At 45.2% G+C, this 13,008-nt stretch overlaps 1 protein-coding gene across 13 annotated transcripts in view; it reads left to right on the forward strand.

Annotated features, from left to right (window-relative positions):
• Positions 1-13,008, forward strand: part of CFAP74 (cilia and flagella associated protein 74) — an 89,747-nt gene that overhangs the window by 997 nt on the left and 75,742 nt on the right. The window lies entirely within an intron of this gene.

Here is a 13,008-nt window from a genome sequence, read left to right on the forward strand (position 1 = left end):
CTGCCCTGGTACCGACAGTTGAGAGAATTCCCAGATAGTTGTCTCTGCAGACGCTGGTGCAGGGATTCACAGTACTGCATCAGTAGCCAGTGCCCAAGGCCAGAAATGGAACCTTGTCCGCACCCCGAGTGCCCCAACCCCTCCCTTGCCCCACAGCAGACCCCCTTACCCATGACCACAGCCTGACTTCTTGATTTTCTTTAGTTTTACCATTTCTAAACAATGTAGGTTTCACGTGTTTTAATCCATATATGTATACACATAGAATAACACTGTGTATTCTTTTTTAATTTTTGAAATAATCTCGAACTTACCTAAAAGTTGCAAGTTCAGCATCAAAAACTTTGTCTCCCAGGGGTATTTGAGAATAAGTTGCCTACGTAATGCTCTGTCACCTGCAGACACTTCCATTCGCATTTCCTGCACATCAGGGCAGTTTCTAGCAGAACCACACATGACCGTCAGAGTCGGGAGGATGACTCGGACATGTCAGGACATCTGATCATTGGCCACAGACAAACACCTTCTGCCAGCTGATCCTATAAAGGCACAGACCAGAAAGGGTCCAGTCTGGGCTCCCCAACCACACTGAGCTATTAACGTGTTTCTTCAGTCTCTTCCAAGTCAGGCTTTCCTTGGCTCCATGATCTTGACACCTTTGAAGGTTAGAGCCCAGTGGCTTTTGTGGAAAACCCCTCCGTTTGGATTTGTCTGGTGTTTCCTCGAAATCAAATCCCCATTACGTGTCTTTGGCAGGAAGGTCACAGAAGTGGTGCCACGTGTCACTCTGCTCTGAGCACTTGTTTAAGGTGGTGTCTGCCTGTATCTCCCCTGGGAAGTCACTTCAGCCTTTGTAATGGGCAAGTATTTTGTCGGGAGATTATGAGGCTCTAACGCCATGTCAGGCCTCACACGCTTGAGTGGATGGAGCACACTGTGGACATCGACCCCACCCTGGCCTCGGCTGGACTCTCTTACCCAACTCTAGGCTCACTGCCTTCCCCCATGCAGGCTCTAATGCCCAGTCTGGGCCACTGTGGATCCTGCCCACCTGGGCAGGGGAAGGGGGAAGGGAAGCAGTGTGTGCTTGTGTCTTCCTCCCTCCCAGCTGTGTGGTAGACTCATCCACACTCTTGCACAAGCTGTAGGTCACTGTCTTCGTCACCACCCAGCTCGCCCAGGTGGATCTCACAGTGTGTTCTATTGCTGCTGGCCAGGGTTGTTTCCAGAGTTACTGCTCTTAATGAACTCTGGTTTGCAAGGTCTTGTATGGTTCCTGTTATCTATGTGTTAGGAGGGGAGTTCTGTCTCCTCAACAACAAAAGTACTTTGATGTGCAAACCCCAAGTGTCGCAGCTGCTGCTGCTAAGTCACTTCAGTCGTGTCCGACTCTGTGCAACTCCATAGATGGCAGGCCACCAGGCTCCCCCACCCCTAGGATTCTCCAGGCGAGAACACTGGAGTGGGTTGCCATTTTCTTCTCCAATGCATGAAAATGAAAAGTGAAAGTGAAGTCATTCAGTTGTGTCCGACTCTTCGCAACCCCATGAACTGTAGCCTACCAGGCTCCTCCATCCATGGCATTTTCCAGGCAAGAATACTGGAGTGGGGTTCCATTGCCTTCTCCAAGTGTCTCAGCATGTGGCCTCATTTGGAAATAACTGGTTAAGATGATGTCAAACTGAAGCAGCCAGGCCCCTCATCCATCATGACAGGTGTCTTTATAAAGGGGGGGATTTGGATGCAGACATGCAGACAGGGAGAATGCCACAGTGTTACAGGAAAGGGGACCCCTTCCAGGGCCTGAGAGTGGGCTCTTGTCTAACACTCAGGAGAGTTTTCCATGGAGACGCACAAGCTGACCAAGCAAGAGACTTTATTGGGAAGGGGCATCTGGGCGGAGGGCAGCAGGGTGAGGGAACCCAGAACGGCTCTGCCACATGGCTCGCAGTCTCGGGTTTTACGGTGATGGGGTTAATTTCCAAGGTGTCTCTGGCCAGACTGGTGGTGCACGTCAGCCAAGATGGATTCCAGCGAGGAGGATTCTGGGAGGTTGGCGGAACACATGGACTGTCGTTTCCCTCTCCTTTTGACCTTTGCTGAATTCTTGTGGTTGGTGGTAGCTTGTTAGTTCTGTGTTCCTTACTAGGCCCTCCTGTTTAAGATACCTCATGCAAGCAGTTACTGTGGTGCCTGGTGAGGGTCAGTGGTTTTGGTCAGTGGTTCGCCTAACAACGTGGACTGGAGCTGCGCTGCCATGAGCCTGGGAAGCAGGACCGAGGAGAAGAGTCTGTACGAGGGCCTTGCTCAGCACGTCAGAGGGAGCTGGCATCTTGATATCAGGCTTCTGGCCTCCAGAACTATGAGAGAATATCTTGTTCTAAGACAAGAGAATGTCTTGTTCTCGTGGCACTTTGCTGTGGCAGCCTCAGGAAAGGAGTACAGCATTGAAAGGTTGCTGCTGTGCGTCGTGTGTTAACACCAGGATTTGTGTCCTCCGGAGGAGAGGACTTCCATCTGGGATCAGAGACGAGGCTTGACTACTTGGAGCTTTTTGTGTAGCAAAGTTTAAAGTTTAATAGAGATAGGGAAAGCTTCTGACACAGACATCAGAAGGGGACAGAAAGCGTGCCCCCTTGCTAGTGGTTAGCAAGGTGTTTTATGTCTATTAGAAAGGTATTAATTAGATAAGAGAGACACCTCAAGGCTGAGGGAGTTTCACCAGGCGCCTCTCCCACAATATGCATTCTTAAGATAGGATGGCACGAGGTCTGTCATTCCCCGCCCCTGCCCCCACCATGAAACAATTGACAGAAATACTGGTTTGTGGAGGCATTATCAACCCAAGATTTGAGAAAAGAGAAAAAGTTAGGTGGAACCATTTTGAAGAAAGGCAAATTCCATAGCAAATACATAGTTTCATTAACATAGCTTACGAAAAACATTTGCATAAGAAAAACAGCATTGGTTAGCTCAAGGCAGAACCAGGTGTCTTCTACACAGAATTAAAAGAAGCCTCTTTTAATTCTGTGTAGAGAAGGAAAAATGTCTGCCACTTGCAGTTTATTTCCTCTTGCTGCTTGGGGACCTCTGGCCTTCCTGCCTGCTACCCTCTCAGCATCTGAGTTTCTATCAGGTGATCGCCTGGGAGAGGAAGTGCTGAGTCAGAGGGCCTGGTATACACAATAGCGGCCCCAGAAACGGCCACATGCTGACCCTCGGAACCTGTGCGTGTGTTAGGTTACAGGCTGCAGGAATCTCGGCTGTTGGTCAGCTGACTGAACCAGGAGACTGTGCTTCGTTAACCTGCTGGGCCCAGAGCAGTTAGAGGTGTCCTTCTGGTAGAACAGAGGGCAGGGGGAGCCAGGAAGAGCTGACGAGAAGGCCCACCTGACTTTAGTGGCTTTGAAGTTGGTAGGATAGGCTTTGGCCAAGGCCTGTGGGCAACCTCTAGAAACCAGAAAAAGCAAGAAGACGGACTGTGCCCCAGAGCTGCTGAAGAGGAGGGCAGCCCGGCTGACATCTTGGTGTTAGCTCCGTGGGGCTCATTTCAGACTTCTGACCTCCAGAGTTGCAGGATAATAACACATTTGTGTTCAATTACTGAGTGTGTGGCAGTTTCTCACAGCAGCGATCAGATCCTAGTGCAGAGGGCATTATATTTTTAATTTTACAAGGCGATGCCGAACTCTTTTCAAAGCTTCTGTCCCAGTTTCCGCTCCCACCGTGAGTGAACAAACCTTCCCACTGCTTCCTGTCCCTGCTGGCACCTGGTATCCTCAGGCTACTAATGTGTTACTCAGACTGGTGACTGTGCAGTAATAGTTTACGTGGCTCTACTCTGCGTGTCCCTAATTACAGATGAGGTTGAGCTCATTGTCCAACCAGGACTCTGTTAGAAGAGTTAAAGGGATCACTGTGACAACGCCGGGAACACAGGCAGGAGTCAGGACACGCAGACAAACTGGTTACAGTTGTTGGCCTCTTGAATGTCCCTTATTGTGACCAGCCTGTTTAAGTTCCACCACTTTGCTGTCATTCATCTTCCTCTGTGTTGATCGATGGATGTTCCTTACCTGTCATGATGGGAGATGTGTTGCATTTATCTTCCTCTAATTTGCAGCTTTTCTTGAATTCTCCTTTGGGTGTCACTGGATGACCAAAATACTGGAGCTTCAGCTTCAGCATCAGTCCTTCCAGTGAATATTCAGGGTTGATCTCCCTTAAGATTGACTGGTTTGATCTCCTTGCTGTCCAAGGGACTTTCAGGAATCTTCTCCAGCACCACAGTTCAAAGGCATCAATTCTTTGGCATTCTGCCTTCTTTACAGTCCAGCTCTCACAATCATATGTGACCACTGGGAAGACCATAGCCTTGACTATATGGACCTCATAGCTTTGACTAGATGGACCTTTGTCGGCATTAAAGGTCCATCTATTCAAAGCTATGGTTTTTCCAGTAGTCATGTATGGATGTGAGAGTTGGACCATAAAGAAAGCTGAGCACCGAAGAATTGATGCTTTTGACCTATGGTGCTGGAGAAGACTCTTGAGAATCCCTTGGAGTGCAAGAAGATCAAACCAGTCAATCCTAAAGGAAATCAGTCCTGGATATTTATTGAAGGACTGATGCTGAAGCTGAAGCTCCAATACTTTGGCCACCTGATGCAAAGAACTGACTCATTTGAAAAGACCCTGATGCTGGGAAAGACTGAAGGCAGGAGAAGGGGATGACAGAGGATGAGATGGTTAGATGCCATCACCAATTCGATGGACATGAGTTTGAGCAAACTCTGGGAGTTGGTGATGGACAGGAAAGCCTGATGTGCTGCAGTCCATGGGGTCGCAAAGAGTCGGGCATGACTGAGCGACTGAATTGAACTTTGTCGGCAGAGTAACATCTCTGCTTTTCAACACAGTCTAGATTTGTCATTGCTTCCCTGCCAAGAAGCAATTGTCTTCTGATTTCATGGCTGCAGTCACCGTCCCCAGTGATTTTGGAGACCAAGAAGAGGAACTCTGCCACTACTTCTACCTTTTCCCCTTCTATTTGCCATGCAGTACTGGGGCCAGATGCTATGGTCTTAGTTTTTTTAATATTTAGTCTTAAGCTGGCTCTTTCACTCTCCACCTTCACCCTCATCAAGAGGCTGTTTATAGTTCCTCTTCACTTTCTGCCATTAGAGTGGTTCAGTTCAATCACTCAGCCAGGTCTGACTCTTTGCAACCCCATGGACTGCAGCATGCCAGGCTTCCCTGTCCATCACCAACTCCCAGAGCTTGCTCGAACTCATATCCATTGAGTCAGAGATGCCATCCAACCATCTCACCTTCTGTCGTCCCCTTCTCCTCCTGCCTTCTATCTTTCCCAGCATCAGGGTCTTTTCAAATGAGTCAGTTCTTTGCATCAGGTGGCCGAAGTATTGGAGCTTCAGCTTAGAAGTGATATCATCCACATATCTGAGGTTGTTGATGTTTCTCCTTCCTATCTTGATTCCAGCTTATAATTCATCCAGCCCGGCATTTGTCATGATGTGCTCAGCGTATAGGTTAAACAGACAGGGTGACAGCAGACAGCCTTGTCATACTCCTTTCTCAATCTTGAACCAATTAATTGTTCCATACAGGGTTCTAACTGTCGCTTCTTGACTTGCATCAGGTTTCTCAGGAGACAAGTAAGATGGTCTGGTATTCCCATCTCTCTAGAGCTTTCCATGGTTTGTCATGTTCCACAGAGTCAAAGGCTTTAACGTAGTCGATGAAACAAGAGATAGATGTTTTTCTGAAATTCCCTTATTTTGTCTATAATCCAGCGAATGTTAGCAATTTGATCTCTATGTCCTCTTCCTTTTCTAAATCCTGTTTGGACATCTGGAACTTCTTGGTTTGCATAATGCTGAAGCCTAGCATGCAGGATTTTAAGCACGACCTTACTAGCACGGGAAATAAGTGCAATTATCCAATGGTTAGCACATTCTTTGGTATTACCCTTCTTGGGAATTGGGATGAGGATTGACCTTTTCCAATCCCATGGCCACTGCTGGGTCTTCCAGGTTTGCTGACATAATGAATGCAAAACCTTGATGGCATCATCCTTTAGGGATTTGAATAGTTCTGCTGGAATTTCATCAAATCCACTGTCTTTATTAATAGCAGTGCTTCTTAAGGCCCACCTGACTTCTCACTCCAGAATGTCTGACTGGGTGACTAACCACATGGTCCTAGTAATTGGTTCATTAACATCTTTTTTATATTCTTTTATGCATTCTTTCCATCGCTTCTTGATCTCTTCAGCATCTACTAGGTCTCTATCATTTTTATCCTTTATTGTGCCCACCTTTGGGCAGAATACTCCCTTGATGTTTCCAGTTTTCCTGGAGAGACTTCTAGTCTTTCCCTTTTTGTTGTTTTCTTCTATTATTAAGCATTGTTCACTGAAGAAGGCCTTCTTGTCTCTTCTGGCTATTTTTTGGAACCTTGCATCTAACTGGATGTGTGTTTCCCTCTCTCCTTTGCTTTTCTCTTCTCTTCATTCTTTCACTATTTGTAAAGCCTCCTCAAATAACCACTTTGCCTTCTTGCTTTTCTTTCTCTTTTAGATGGTTTTATTCGCCATCTCCTGTACAAGATTATGGACCTCTATCCATAGTTCTTCAGATACACTGTTAATTAGATCTAGTCCCTTAAATCTATTCATTACCTCTACTGTGAATTCATACAGGATTTGATTTAAGTCATACCTGGCTGGCCTATTGTTTTTCCCAGTTTTCTTTAGTTTAAGCCTGAATTTTGCTATGAGAAGCTGATGATCTGAGCCACAGTCAGCTCCATGTCTTGTTTTTGCTGACTGTATACAGCTTCTACATCTTCAGCTACAAAAAATGTAATCAATTTGATTTCGGTATTAACCATGTGGCGATGTGCCTGTGTAGAGTCGTCTCTTTTGTCAGTGAAAAAGGATATTTGCTATGACTAGTGCATTCTCTGGAGAAGGCAATGGCATCCCACTCCAGTACTCTTGCCTGGAAAATCCCATGGACTGAGGAGCCTGGTAAGCTGCAGTCCATGGGGTCGCTAGGAGTCGGACACGACTGAGCGACTTCACTTTCACTTTTCACTTCCATGCATTGGAGAAGGACATGGCAACCCACTCCAGTGTTCTTGCCTAGAGAATCCCAGGGACGGGGGAGCCTGGTGGGCTGCCGTCTATAGGGTCACACAGAGTTGGACATGACTGAAGCGACTTAGCAGCAGTGCATTCTCTTGGCAGAATTCAGTTAACCTTTGCCCTGCTTCAATTTGTTCTCTAAGGCCAAACTTGCCTGCTATTCCAGGTGTATCTTGACTTCCTACTTTTGCATTCCAATCCCTGATGATGACATCTTTTTTTAGGTGTTCTAAGAGGTCTTCTAGGTCTTCATAGAACTGATCGACTACAGCTTCTTCAGTATCAGTGGTAGGGGCATAGACTTGGGTTACTATGATGTTGAATGGCTTGCCTTGGAAATGAACCAAGATCACTCTGTCATTTTTGAGGTTGCACCTAAATACTGTATTATGGTTTTGTTGATTGTGAAAATTACTCCGTTTCTTCTATGGGATTCTTGCCCATAGTAGTAGATATAATGGTCATCTGAATTAAATTCGCCCATTCCTGTCCACTTTAGTTTGCTATTCCTAGGATGTCCATGTTTATTCTTGCCACTTCCTGCTTGACCACATCGAACTTTCCCTGATTCATGGACCTATTCCAGGTTCCTATACCATACTGTTCTTTGCAGCATCGAGTTTTACTTTCATCACCAGACACATCCACACCTGAGCTTAGTATCCGCTTTGACCCAGCTGCTTCATTCATTCTGGTCCTATTGGTAATTCTCCTCTGCTCTTCCCCAGTAGCATATTGGACACCTTCAGAATGAGGACTCATCTTTTGGTGTCGTATCTTTTTGGCCTTTTATACAGTGAGCTTCTCACGGCAAGTATACTGGGATGGTTTGCCATTCCCTCCTCCAGTGGATTATGTTTTGTCCGAACTCTCTACTATGACCTGTCCATCTTGGGTGGCCCTGCATGGCATGGCTCATTGAGTTCAGTTCAGTCGCTCAGTCGTGTCCAACTCTTTGTGACCCCATGAACCGTAGCATGCCAGGCCTCCCTGTCCATCACCAACTCCCAGAATCCACTCAAACCCATGCCCATTGAGTCAGTGATGCCATCCAACCATCTCATCCTCTGTCATCCCCTTCTCCTCCTGCCCTCAATCTTTCCCTGCATCAGGGTCTTTTCAAATGAGTTAGCTCTTTGCATCAGGTGGCCAAAGTATTGGAGTTTCAGCTTCAACATCAGTCCTTCCAATGAACACCTAGGACTGATCTCCTTTAGGATGGACTAGTTGGATCTCCTTGCAGTCCAAGGGACTCTCAAGAGTCTTCTCCAACACCACAGTTCAAAAGCATCAATTCTTTGGTGCTCAGCTTTCTTTATAGTCCAACTCTCACATCTATACGTGACCACTGGAAAAACCATAGCCTTGACGAGATGGACCTTTGTTGACAAAGTAATGTCTCTGCTTTTCAATATGCTGTCTAGGTTGGTCATAACTTTCCTTCAAAGGAGTAAGTGTCTTTTAATTTAATTGCTGCAGTCACCATCTGCAGTGATTTTGGAGCCCAGAAAAATAAAGTCAGCCACTGTTTCCACTGTTTCTCCATCTATTTGCCATGAAGTGATGGGACCAGATGCCATGATCTTCGTTTTCTGAATGTTAAGCTTTAAGCCAACTTTTTCACTCTCTGCTTTCACTTTCATCAAGAGGCTTTTGAGTTCCTCTTCACTTTCTGCCAAAGGGTGGTGTTATCTGCATATCTGAGGTTATTGATATTTCTCCTGGCAGTCTTAATTCCAGCTTGTGCTTCCTCCATCCTAGTGTTTCTCATGATGTACTCTGCATATAAGTTAAATAAGCAGGGTGACAATATACAGCCTTGATGTACTCCTTTTCCTATTTGGAACCAGTCTGTTGTCCCATGTCCAGTTCTAACTATTGCTTCCTGACCTGCATATAAGTTTCTCAAGAGGCAGGTCAGGTGGTCTGGTATTCCCATCTCTTTCAGAATTTTCCACAGTTTATTGTGATCCACACAGTCAAAGGCTTTGGCATAGTCAATGAAGCAGAAACAGATGTTTTTCTGGAACTCTTGCTTTTTCAATGATCCAGCAGATGTTGGCAATTTGATCTCTGGTTCCTCTGCCTTTTCTAAAACCAGCTTGAACATCTGGAATTTCACGGTTCACGTACTGCTGAATGCTGAAGCCTGGCTTGCAGAATTTTAAGCATTACTTTACTAGCATGTGAGAGTAAATGCAATTATGCAGTAGTTTGAGCATTCTTTGGCATTGCCTTTCTTTGGGATTGGAATGAAAACTGACTTTTTCCAGTCCTGTGGCCACTGCTGAGTTTTCTAAATTTGCTAGCCTATTGAGTGCAGCACTTTCACAGCATCATCTTTCAGGATTTGAAATAGCTCAACTGGAATTCCATCACCTCCACTAGCTTTGTTCGTAGTGATGCTTCCTAAGGTCCACTTGACTTCACATTCCAGGATGTCTGGCTCTAGGTCAGTGATCACACCATCATGATTATCTGGGTTGTGAAGATCTTTTTTGTACAGTTCTTCTGTGTATTCTTGCCACCTCTTCTTAATATCTTCTGCTTCTGTTAGGTCCCTACCATTTCTGTACTTTATCGAGCCCATCTTTGTATGAAATGTTCCTTTGGTATCTCTGATTTTCTTGAAGATCTCTCTAGTCTTTCCCATTCTGTTGTTTTCCTCTATTTCTTTGCATTGATCACTGAGGAAGGCTTTCTTATCTATCCTTGTTATTCTTTGGAACTCTGCATTCAAATGGGTATCTCTTTCCTTTTCTCCTTTGCTTTTCACTTCCCTTCTCTTCACAGCTATTTGTAATGCCTCCTCAGACAGCCATTTTGCTTTTTTGCATTTCTTTTCCACGGGGATGGTCTTGATCCCTGTCTCCTGTACAATGTCACAAACCTCCGTCCATAGTTCATCAGGCACTCTGTCTATCAGATCTAGTCCCTTAAATCTATTTCTCACTTCCACTGTATAATCATAAGGGATTTGATTTAGGTCATAGCTGAATGGTCTAGTGGTTTTCTCCACTTTCTTCAATTTCAGTCTGAATTTGGCAATAAGGAGTTCATGATCTGAGCCACAGTCAGCTCCTGGTCTTGTTTTTGCTGACTGTATAGAGCTTCTCCATCTTTGGCTGCAAAGAATATAATCAATCTGATTTCGGTGTCGATCATCTGCTGATGTCCATGTGTAGAGTCTTCTCTTGTGATGTTGGAAGAGGGTGTTTGCTATGACCAGTGTGTTCTCTTGGGAGAACTCTTAGCCTTTGCCCTGCTTCATTCTGTACTCCAAGGCCAAATTTGCCTGTTACTCCAGGTGTTTCTTGACTTCCTACTTTTGCATTCCAGTCCCCTATAATGAAAAGGACATCTTTTTGGGGTGTTAGTTCTAGAAGGTCTTGTAGGTCTTCATAGAACTGTTCAAATTCAGCTTCTTCAGCATTACTGGATGGGGCATAGACTAGGATTACCATGATATTGAATGGTTTGCCTTGGAAATGAACAGAGATAGTTCTGTCATTTTTGAGATTGCATCCAAGTACTGCATTTTGGACTCTTTTGTTGACTATGATGGCTACTCCATGTCTTCTAAGAGATTCCTGCCCACCCACAGGAGTAGATATAATGGTCATCTGAGTTAAATTCACCCATTCCAGTCCATCTTAGTTCACTGATTCCTAGAATGTTGATGTTCACTCTTGTCATCCCCTGTTTGACCACTTCCAATTCAGTGACCTAACATTCCAGGTTCCTATGCAATATTGCTCTTTACAGCATTGAACCTTGCTTCTATCACCAGTCACATACACAACTGGGTGTTTTTGCTTTGGCTCCATCCCTTCATTCTTTCTGGAGTTATTTCTCCACTGATCTCCAGTAGCACGTTGAGCATCTACCGACCTAGGGAGTTCATCTTTCAGTGTCTTATCTTTCTGCTTTTTCATACTATTCATGGGGTTCTCAAGGCAAGAATATGAAGTGGTTTGCCATTCCCTTCTCCAGTGACCACATTCTGTCAGACCTCTCCACCATGACCTGTCCATCTTGGGTGGCCCCACACAGCTTGGCTTAGTTTCATTGAGTTAGACAAGGCTGTGGTCCACGTGATCAGATTGGCTAGTTGTCTGTGATTGTGGTTTCAGTCTGTCTGCCCTCTTATGCCCTCTCTCAGTGCCTACTGTCTTACTTGGGTTTCTCTTACCTTGGACGTGGGGTATCTCTTCACGGCTGCTCCAGCAAAGTGCAGCCGCTGCTCCTGACCTTGGACGTGGGGTAGCGCCTCTCAGCTGTGCTTCTGCACCATCACAGCGGCTGTGCATGGCTCATAGCTTCACTGAATTATGCAAACCCCTCACCATGACAAGGCAGTGATCCATGAAGGGACCTATTGCTTCTACTGCTCCTCAATTTTAGCACTGGGCTGATGTGTTTTGAGGAAAATCTCAGGTACACTGTTTCACCTGGGAACACTTTAGTACACAGTTCTAACAGATAAAGACTCATTTTAGCATAACCACAAACCCATCATCGACCCCAACAAAATTAACATTGATTTCTTAATAAAATCTAATGCCAACTGGTGTTTGTTTCCACACTCTATCTCAAAAATGTCTTTTACACTTTCTTGCTTGACTTAGGATCCAAATGAGACCCCCACCCTGCAAATGGTTGGCTTGTCTCTTAAGCCTTTTACATTTAAAACAGCCCCCCTTCCCTTTCACCATCGTCCAGTGACTTCTGTTTGTTGATGAAACCAGGTCATTCATTCCATTTATTTTTTATTTGTGTGCGTTCTCAGTTGTGTTCAACTCTTTCGACCCCATGAACTGTAGCTCACCAGGCTTCTCTGTCCATGGGATTTCCCAGGCAAGAGTACTGGAGTGGGTTGCCATTGCCTCCTCCAAGGGATCTTCCCAACCGGGGATCAAACCTGCATCTCCTGTGACTCCTGCATTAGCAGGCAGGTTCTTTACCACTGGGCCACCTTTATTTAGGTCTTATTTAATGTTACCCAGGGCTTCCCTGCTGGCTCAGCTGGTAAAGAATGTACCTGGAATGCGGGAGACCCAGGTTCAATTCCTAGGTTGGAAAGATCCCCTGGAGAAGGAAGTGGCAACCCAGTCCAGTATTTTTGCCTGGAAAATCCTGTGTATAGAGAAGTCTGGCAGGCTGCAGTCCATCGGGTCACACAGAGTCGAACATAGCTGAGCGACTAACACTTTCTTTCAGTTTAATGTCACCTAATGGGTTTCATCATTTTCTCATCAGGGGTCTTACTCATCTTTTGTTGTATTTATTCCCAAGAACTGTGGTTTTACTGGCATGATAGTAAATAATAAGTTTTCCAAATCTTATTCTCATTATTTGTTCTGATAAGGAGGACTATCTTTGATTTTTATTATTGAGTTTGTATCTAGCAACATTACTAAATTGTCTCAATAATATTAACAGTTTATGTCTGTATTCATTTGGATTTTCTATATACACAGTCATATTATCTGAAATTAACCACTATTTCCTCTTCTACTCATCACACCTTGTGTTTCTTTCTTCTCTGTGTGTTCCTGTTGGAAGACCCAGTGGCTTTAGAGAGCACCCTCGCTTTGTTCTCAGTCTTAAAGGAAATGCTTTTAATAATTATGTTTTTTTGGTCTTGCCAAGTGGCTTTCGGGATCTTAGTTCCCCCAGTGGGGATCAAACCTGGGCCACCTGCAATGGAAGGAGACCACCAGGAAAGCCCCTTGTTGGCAGACATTCCTTACCACGTTAAAGAAGTTCATTTCTAATGCAAATTTGCTAAGTTTTTAAGAAGCGTGTGTGGGATGTGCACTCTCCTCAATGCCATTTTC

Source organism: Bos indicus, chromosome 16, assembly GCF_029378745.1.
Source record: "Bos indicus isolate NIAB-ARS_2022 breed Sahiwal x Tharparkar chromosome 16, NIAB-ARS_B.indTharparkar_mat_pri_1.0, whole genome shotgun sequence".
Lineage (NCBI taxonomy): Eukaryota > Metazoa > Chordata > Mammalia > Artiodactyla > Bovidae > Bos > Bos indicus.